This window comes from Hoplias malabaricus, chromosome 12 (genome assembly GCF_029633855.1).
Source record: "Hoplias malabaricus isolate fHopMal1 chromosome 12, fHopMal1.hap1, whole genome shotgun sequence".
In the NCBI taxonomy this organism is placed as follows: Eukaryota; Metazoa; Chordata; class Actinopteri; order Characiformes; family Erythrinidae; genus Hoplias; species Hoplias malabaricus.
This window is the reverse complement of record NC_089811.1, coordinates 10,457,769-10,467,427: the sequence shown is the minus strand read 5'-3', so window position 1 is coordinate 10,467,427 and position 9,659 is coordinate 10,457,769.

Sequence of the window (9,659 nt, the reverse complement as noted above, 5' to 3'; positions counted from 1 at the left end):
AAGGCCCAAGAAAGACCTCACTTCCTTTTTAGTGTGGGGAAGAGCACAAGACTGAATGGCTGGGATCTCTTGTATTTGTGGCTTGATGAGACCATTTCCCAGCACATAACCTAAATAATCCGCTTCATGCTTTGCAAGAGAACACTTTGCAGGGTTTATGGTTAAGCCAGCATCTTTAATGTGTTAAATCACTGCTTGCAGATGTTGAAGATGTGCATCCCAGGAATCACTAAATATCACTATGTCATCAAGGTAAGAAGCCGCAAAGCTACCCAACCCTTGTAAAACAGTGTCCATTAGTCTTTGAAAAGTAGGAGGGCCCCCCATGTAACCCAAATGGCAAAACCCGGAATTGAATTAGACTGGAAGGAGTACAAAAGGCAGTTAATTCCCGCGATTTAGTGGAAAGGGGAACCTGCCAGTACCCCTTACACAGATCAAGGGTACTTATAAACTTGGTTTTTCCCAATTTTTCCAGCAACTCCTCAATACGAGGCATTGGATATGAATCAAACTTGGAAACAGAGTTAAGATAGCGGAAGTCAATGCAAAACCGCAGACTGCCATCTTTCTTTGGCACAAGCACTACAGGGTTACACCATTCACTTTTGATGGTTCCACAATGCCCATAGCCTCCATCAATTCCATAAATGCTGATACTAACCATTCAGGAATCCTGTAACTCAGACGTTTGGGTTGAGCATTCAATGACTATGATGACTAGATTTTTTTTTTTTTTTTTGCTGGTAAATACTGTTCATCCACATCATCAACTGCTCTAATAAACATATGAACAGCTCCATGTTCTTTCTTTGGAAACCATTCTTTCAGAAGATTGGTAAGCAGAGCCCTATGAGAGTGTGCCTGTCTGGGTGTGGCAATTTCATAGGTGGTAGGTCCTAACTGCTCAGTGACTTTAAATGGACCTTGCCATTTACCCAGAAGTTTGTTTTCTTCAGTAGGGAGCATTACCAGCACCTGCTGTCTAGGACTTAATGATTGTTGCTGTGTTTTTTTATCATACCAAACTTTTTGCTTACGCTGAGTCTCTTGCAATGGCTAGTGGCGAACTTCATCATTCATTCCAACTTCTCTCTCATGCTCAGTACATATTCAATCGTACTAACCTTGTCTGGATTTGAATGCTTTTCCCATGTTTCCCTCATCAGTGACAGAGGTCCCCGCACTTCGTGAGCATACACCAGCTGGAATGGTGAGAAACTTGTTGATGCCTGGGGAACTTCTTTATATGCAAATAAAAGATAAGGAAGCCACTGGTCCCAATCAGATCCAGTTTCATTTACAAATGTCTGTAACATTTGCACTAGTGTTTGATTAAACTGCTCTACCAGACCATCTGTTTCAGGATGATAGGGGATGGTTCTCAATCCTTTAATGGCAAGTAGATTATAAACTTATTTTAAAAGTGTAGACATATAATTAGATCCTTGATCAGTTAGGATTTCTTTTGGGAATCCTACTCTAGAAAAAAACTGCACAAGACAAAAAGCTACTGATTGCGCCTTGATGTTTTTCAAGGCAAAGACCTCTGGGTAACAAGTTGCATAGTCACAAATGACCAACATATATTTGTTACCTCCTCTACTCCTTTCCAGGGGGCCCACAATATCCATACCCAAACGCTCAAAGGCAATGTCAATAACAGGCAATGGGATCAGAGGGACTTTAGGAGGACCTCTGATCGAAGTACTTTGGCATTCTGGACAGGTCTTACAGAATTCAGCAATGTTTTTTGACATAAAAAATATTTACTAATTCAAGTTTTTCGTCTTCCAAGATGTCCGACCCAAGGTGTTCAATGGCCTGTGGTCATCACTTTAATGCACACACATTTTGGAAGCACCATTTGCTAACTTCTCCCATTTTCCCAGTACAAAATGTCATTTTGCATGCAGGAAGTGCTCCCTTTATATACGAACTGTGACAGGTTCTCTGAAGTTGACTTGGGCATTTTTAAAAGCAACCAAGAGATTTCAGCATCCTCTTGTTGTAACCTTGGCATGTCGCCAGGTATTTTCCACTGCTAAGCACCTTCAAATTAAATTGCCTCCTTAAGAGGTGGGCACTGAATTTTGAATCCTTGAAATTTAGCTTGCCTTTTTTGTCTTTTAGCTTTTTTTAACGCTACTGGAATACCTGGTAAATCAGTATTGTAAAAAGGTAGCATTTCTAATGAATTATCCTCTGTTTGTTGTAGCTTGGATTGTGCCTGCATTAGCACCACATTACAGGTACTCAAGGAGGACTAGTGGGCCATCACAAAGGTCTCTTTGTTTTCTGTTACTCATCCAAGGCCATGTCTACTCACTGACCTACTGATGAGTAAAGTAAGAATGTAGTTAGACTCTTTAAATGAATTGGCCTAAGTTTATCACAGTAGCATGATGGGCTCATATTGATAACCGAAATCAACTGAAATATTATTATTGTGATATTATTATTGTGAAATGTCCTCTTTGAACTGTCGGACAATATGACAATCTGACAAAATGGAAACTTCTTTTCCTTCTGTCAATGCTCCTTTGCCCATTTCCTCTTTTTGTTTGTCATTTTAAATAAATCTTTAATGTAATTCACAAATCAAATGTTCTTGTTTTTTTCTTTTTCCTTTTTTCCAGTGTTGGTAATAACCAATTTAAAGTGTGTCAGACGCTGTCAACAAACCATTAAGTATGAAAATCCATTTTTGTGGTGAATAAAATGTTGACATCATATGTTTAATTACTCAACAGGTACAACCATTTCTCTCCTAAATTTCAGCATTGAATCATACCCAAGTCTTAGTTCTGTTGTATTCTGATCTTTAAGGCTTAATTTGCATTTTAAAAACTTTTTTTTTTTTTTACTTTTTTCTTTTACTTTTTTTTTTTTTTTACTTTTTTCTTTTACTTTTTTTTTTTTTTTTACAAGTTCCATGTAACCATGCTCCACACAAGACACTTGTTTTTAAATTAGAACGAATGTCAAGATACTGCCTACATTGACAAAGTGTCAAAACTTGTATTTCAGCCTGTGGTTAAGGGAGCAGAGATACCAGACATGCTTTTTAAATCTCAGTGTGACCAAACATTTTCACATTTTCAGTTCAGTCTAATATGATCAAACTCGGAACACAAATTCTAACAGAGTAAATATTTCATCAACTAAACAGCAATAGTAAGAATTAATAAAGAAATAATAAAGAGTAATTAACAAAGATGAGACCTTAAACCCTGCTGAGTGGCTACAACTTACTTTTAATTTTTTTTTTTTTTTCAGGCTGCTTCAGTTACACTGAGTTTAAGTTTCTGACTTTTACTGTCACTGAAATAGAACGTGGAACTGAAGTAATCATCCTTACACCCACAGTTCAAACACAGGATAAGACATATGCTGGCGTTACTTTCACTTGTTCTTCTTATTCAACAGCATAAAAACACTGGGAATTAAATAAAGTAATCTTGAGTAAGCTTGAGCTCAAATTAAGCTGGGAGATATGTCGTAAAATTGAAACATTGAATAGTACTTTTTACACAATTTTGAAAAATACCATTTTCGTCATATCGAGTATGTCAATGCTGACATCATATGTTTAATTACTCAACAGGTACAACCATTTCTCTCCTAAATTTCAGCATTGGATCATACCCGAGTCTTAGTTCTGTTGTGTTCTGATTTTAACCTACCTTTAAGGTTTAATTTGCATTTTAAAAACGTTTTTGTTAAACTTTTTTTTAAGTTCCATGGAGCCATGCTCCACATAAGACACTTGTTTTTAAATTAGAACGAACGTCAAGATACTGCCTACATTGACAAAGTGTCAAAACCTGTATTTCAGCCTGTGGTTAACAGAGAAGAGAGCAGAGATACCAAACATGCTTTTTAAATCTCAGAGTGACCAAAAATACACTCAGTAAGAGTCAATTTTACATTGTCAGTCTTGTCTAATATGATCAAACTCAGAACTCGATTTCTAAAAAAGTAAATTTTTCAACAACTAAAAAACAATAGTGAGAATGATGAAAGAAATGATAGTGTAATTAAAAAACTGAGACCTTAAACCCTGCTTATCATCAACAGTAGCATGATGGGCTCATATGTGGTGCCGTCTGAGGACTCGAAGAAAAAGAAAGCACTGTTCTTTGGACTTGATCTAGATTGATAACCTAAATCAATTACAATTTTGTATTGAGAAATGCCCTTTTTGAACTATCTGACAATATGCTCATGAGGATCTGTTAAAACTGTTGAGCCATGAACCCTCTTTGTATGCAATGACAAACTTATTTGTATGTTATTTTTATAGATTTTATATTATCCTTCATTAAGTGAGATGTTTTAAAAAAGCCTAGCTTTAATATAAAAAAATTATACTTATTTTCCTTCTGTCATATATATATATATATTTAATGGAATTCACAAATCAAAGATTCTTGTTTTTTCTTGCCTTATTCCAGTGCTGGTACTAAACCTATTTAAAGTTTGAGGTGTGTGTCAGCGACTATCGCCAAATCATTAAGTATGAATCAATTTCCGTGGTGAATAAAAGATACCAGGAAATATCAAAAAGTACAATAATTTCTCTCCTAAATTTCAGCACTGAATCATACCCGAGTCTTAGTTCTGTTGTATTCTGATTTTTAACATATCTGCATAGCTTGAGTTGCATTAAAAAAAAAAAAAAAAAAAAAACATTTCTTGTTTAAATTTCCATGGAATCATGCTCCATACAAGATACTAGTTTTTAAATTAGAACAAATGTCAAGACACTGCCTACATTGACAAAGTGTCAAAGCCTGTTTATCAGCCTGTAGTTAACAGAGAAGAGAGCAGAGATACCAAACATGCTTTTTAAATCTCAGTGTGACCAAACATACACCCAGTAAGAGACATTTTCACATTTTCAGTCCAGTCTAATATGATCAAACTCAGAACACAAATTCTAACAGAGTAAATATTTCATCAACTAAACAGCAATAGTAAGAATGAATAAAGAAATAATAAAGAGTAATTAACAAAGATGAGACCTTCAACCCTGCTGAGTGGCTACAACTTACTTTTAATTTCTTTTTTTTCAGGCTGCTTCAGTTACACTGAATTTCAATTTCTGACTTTTACTGTCACTGAAATAGAACATGGAACTGCAGTAATCATTCTTACACCCACAGTTCAAACACAGGAAAAGCCATATTCTGGCATTACTTTCACTTGTCCTTCTTATTCAACAGTATAAAAACACTGGGAATAATCATCATCATTTTCTTCTCCGCTTCTCCATTTCAGGGTCGCGACTGGGAATAATATAAATATTTAAACTAGAACAGGGCAGAATTTGGAGTCATTACTGAAAGCCTGATTGAAGTTGAAGTTGAAACTTTGCATACAAATAGTAATCTTCTGACCAATAATTCCTTCAGCCTTGAAACTGTATTTCTGAAACAATTGTAATAAAGACACTTGCTGATGTCTCAGACCTCAGAAGACTTTTATATTTAGTGCTTAATTTTCCAAGCTGATTTTACACACAATTTACTCAATAACATTTTCCAGTATTCTTACAATATCATCTAATACACTGGCACTTGTAAAATGTGCACAGTATTCAATGTTGGATGTTTATGTGAATTTATGATTAACCAGCATAAAAAAATCAGTCTTAAAAAGTTCCCCTAAACATAATACTAAATGTAAATGTAGCAATGGAGAAAAATTAGAAATGGAACTGTTTTGTATGCAATGTTTTCACTAAAAGATAACAGCAATCCTTTTTTTTTTTAGGTTCTTATAAGAGAGTTAAGAGTATTTAGCAAAGAGCGCCATTAGCGGGTAAAAGTCCATTGAGTGGATGTAAAATACCTACAAAATATACCAAATCTCAAAATATATATAATTTAAAACCTTTCTAGAGTTGTCTTTTAGGATATATATATATATATATATATATATATATATATATATATATATATATATATTTCACATTGAAGGCTATTTTTCATTGGGAGGAAATAATGTGTTGTTTACAGCTGCACTGATAAGAAATTTAACTAATGTGTAAATTTGTTCAGGATATCTACATCAAAAATACAACCCCAAATTAGAAAGATTGCAACAGTATAGAGTATACAAAAAAACAAACAAAAATAAAAAACAAACAAAAAAGCAAGCAAACAAAATTATAAATATGATGTGACATGTAAAATGGGTGTAATATGTTCTCCGAAAAACACAAGTTGGTAGGTGGATTGATTACTCCAAGGCGTCAATAGGAATGAGTGTGTGAATGAATGTGTGTGTGTGTTGCCCTGAGATGGAATGATGCCTCCTCCAGGAAGTTTTTTCACCTTACGCCCAATGATTCCGCGTAGGCGCCAAACCCAACTCGACCCTGAATTGGATAAGCACTTACAGACAATTAATAAATTAATTGTCTGTAAGTGATTTGTATATTCATTAATGGATGGATATAAGGCTGTATATATTATGTAAAAAAAAAAAAATAATAATATTAACACTAGAATAAAATGCACTTCAAAGTAAGTTACTTTACAAGAAGTCCACACCCCAACATACACACACCTCTTCCAACTATAGTCCTCTCAAAGCATAAAGTGAAAGTGGAAATGCAATGTATATATAAAACCCCACACAGTGCTGCACACTCAGAACTTCAGACAGAGATGAACATATCTTGTTCACAAACAGGTAAGTCCTGTACTAAAAGATTCTAATATTAGCTATTTATATTTTCATAAACTGAAGTAAATACAGCATTGAATGAATACTTGTTTGAAAATAAACTGTGTGGGCATTTGTTCGGAAGCATAAGGGATTAAATTAAAAATATATAGAATTTGGTGTTCTCCCCGTGTCTGCGTGGGTTTCCTCCGGGTGCTCCGGTTTCCTCCCACAGTCCAAAAACACACGTTGCAGGTGGATTGGCGGCTCGAGGGTGTCCGTGGGTGTGAGTGAATGTGTGTGTCTCTGTGTTGCCCTGTGAGGGACTGGCGTCCCCTCCGGGGTGTGTTCCCGCCTTGCGCCCAATGATTCCAGGTAGGCTCTGGACCCCCCGTGACCCTGAATTGGATAAGTGGTTACAGATAATGGATGGATGGATAGAATTTGAAAAATATCCTGATAATACAAGTCAGAAAAAAATCCCTGAATAGTGTTAAATATTGTTATTGTTAAAGTCAAGAACCTATTTGTTCAACTTAAAGCAAGAAAATAATAGACTTTGTTCAAACAAATAATAAAACATATCCTTCACAAATTTGTTAAACACTCAAGCTCAGGGTCAGCTTGACCGGAATCTCTGCCTCATAACCAGAGTGAAAACAATGATACTATCGGTTTTGGACAACCTGTCTTTTGCTTGCAAGTTAAAACAATTGGAGAAGGTGTTTGGATGACACTTTTAAACATTGTTGGACAATGATTCAGAGTTTAAACTCTAGGAGTCGACTCAGTTTCAGTTTGCAGTACAACTTAAAATGTTAATGTTAAATAAATGCAAAATGTATCTGAACAAAATGAGGCCATATACATTCTATAAATTTGGAGGTTATCATGTTTTTGAATATATTAATTTGAGCTGCCCTGTGAAGGACTGGCGCCCCCTCCAGGGTGTGTTCCCACCTTGCGCCCAGTGTTTCCGGGTAGGCTCCAGACCCACCGAGACCCGGAACCTGACAAGTGGTTACAGACAACGAATGAATTAATGCTATATTTTAAGCCATTGTTTTTTAAAGTTAGTAAATAATAGCTCTATTTTATTTTAATGTACTAAAACCAACAACTCCACAAAAATTATTTTAGTTCTCATCAACCAAAACTAAACTAAAATTAACAATAATTAAATGACAAAATATGAGACCTAAACTAATGCACATTTTAGACTATAACAAACTATGTCAACATCAACTGCCTAAATGAATGCTCAGATTTTATTTTATGACATCTCAGTCAGGAAATAAAAGTGTTGAAGTTTCATTTATGTCATCATTTTTATTGTATAGAATTATACATTTAGAGGTTTCCTAAAACGGGATTAAGCCTAGTCTTAGACTGCACAGCATTTTGAATTGTGATTTTTCATTGAAAAGAGGGTTTAGTCAATGAAAAGTCTTAATCTCTGTCTGGGAAACCACCCCATTGTATATAAAGGAGAATAATATTCTCTTTCTGTTCAGTTCCACAGATTCAAATATGGCATATAACAGAAGTGAGTGGAAATGATGAAATCTAAACACACATTGCCAGCACAAACACACAGATGGGAAGAGTTTATAATATAACCCAACACCTACATGAACATTTTATGAGAGCTAACTTAAATCTAGGTACACATTTATAAAGGCTTATTTCAACAAACGAGATAAAATGACATGACATCTGAACAAAATCAAAAGCTGCTAAGCAACACACATCTATTAGTACAAGCCTTTATAAATCCTCATGTAGGTTTCATAACCAATTAATACCTTTTCTTAACAGTTACTGTTTATTGTAATACATAATAAATTTATATTTATTTTCTGTTCCTCAGATTCAAATTCAGAACCTGGTGAGTTTGTATTTAACAATTTTGCATGACTAGCTTTTTTTCCGATCAGGAATGTTCATACAATTACACATCACTTTCATGACAACAGATGTAAGCCTATGCACACATATATTAAGTTTTATTCTAGCATATGAGTTTAACAAACAACTAAACTGACCAAAGCAGTCAGTAAACCATCCGCAACTGATGCCTTGTAGTAAAGTGCTACCCCTAGTGTTATCACGACAAAGTGTTTGTATAAGTTTCCATAAATGTTTACATAGGTTTTATGACAACAGATAGCACAAACACAAGTGTAGTAATGGACTACAGATGATCCGTGATGACAACAACCACTGATTCTGATTCTGCATCACAGAATTCATTAAATAGCTTTAGGATTAGATAAAGGAATTTTTTTAACAATTTTGAATGCTTCTTTCACATGCTAAATACAAGGATAGCATAAGTTTTTATAAAAAAAAAAAATATATATATATATATATATATATATATATATATATATATATATATATATTTCACTCTGCATATTTTTGCAGTTTTTCATATGTACTTTTCTTTTAAATAAACTTTTAGATTAACTCAGTATAGACTTATTTAGATAAACCTTTACAGTTGTATTAGAAGATGTCAGGAATGAGGGGGCGGACTGACGGTGTGGACGCACTTGCTAAAACACAGAAACACACTGAAAAAAGGGAAAAGGAGAGAGGACTTGGGATTGGAAAGGACTAGACTTGACAGGAGTGGACACATGAGACTGGACAGGAGACTGGACAGGGTTTTTGACATTGGACATGACACTGGATGGGAACAAGGACTGGACAGAAGACGGGACAGGTGACAGGACTTGAGACAGGACAGAGGGTTGAAACGGGGACTGGACTGGAAATGGGACTTGAGACAAGACAGAGGGTTGAAAGGGAGACTGGACTGGAGACAAGACAGGTGACTGAACGCTGGACGGATACGGAGACTGGACATGTTTGGGGACAGAAGACTGGACATGGGCAGGTGACAGGACAGAGGACTGGAATGGAGACAAGACAGGTGACTGAACACCGGACGGATACGGAGACTGGACATGACTAACATG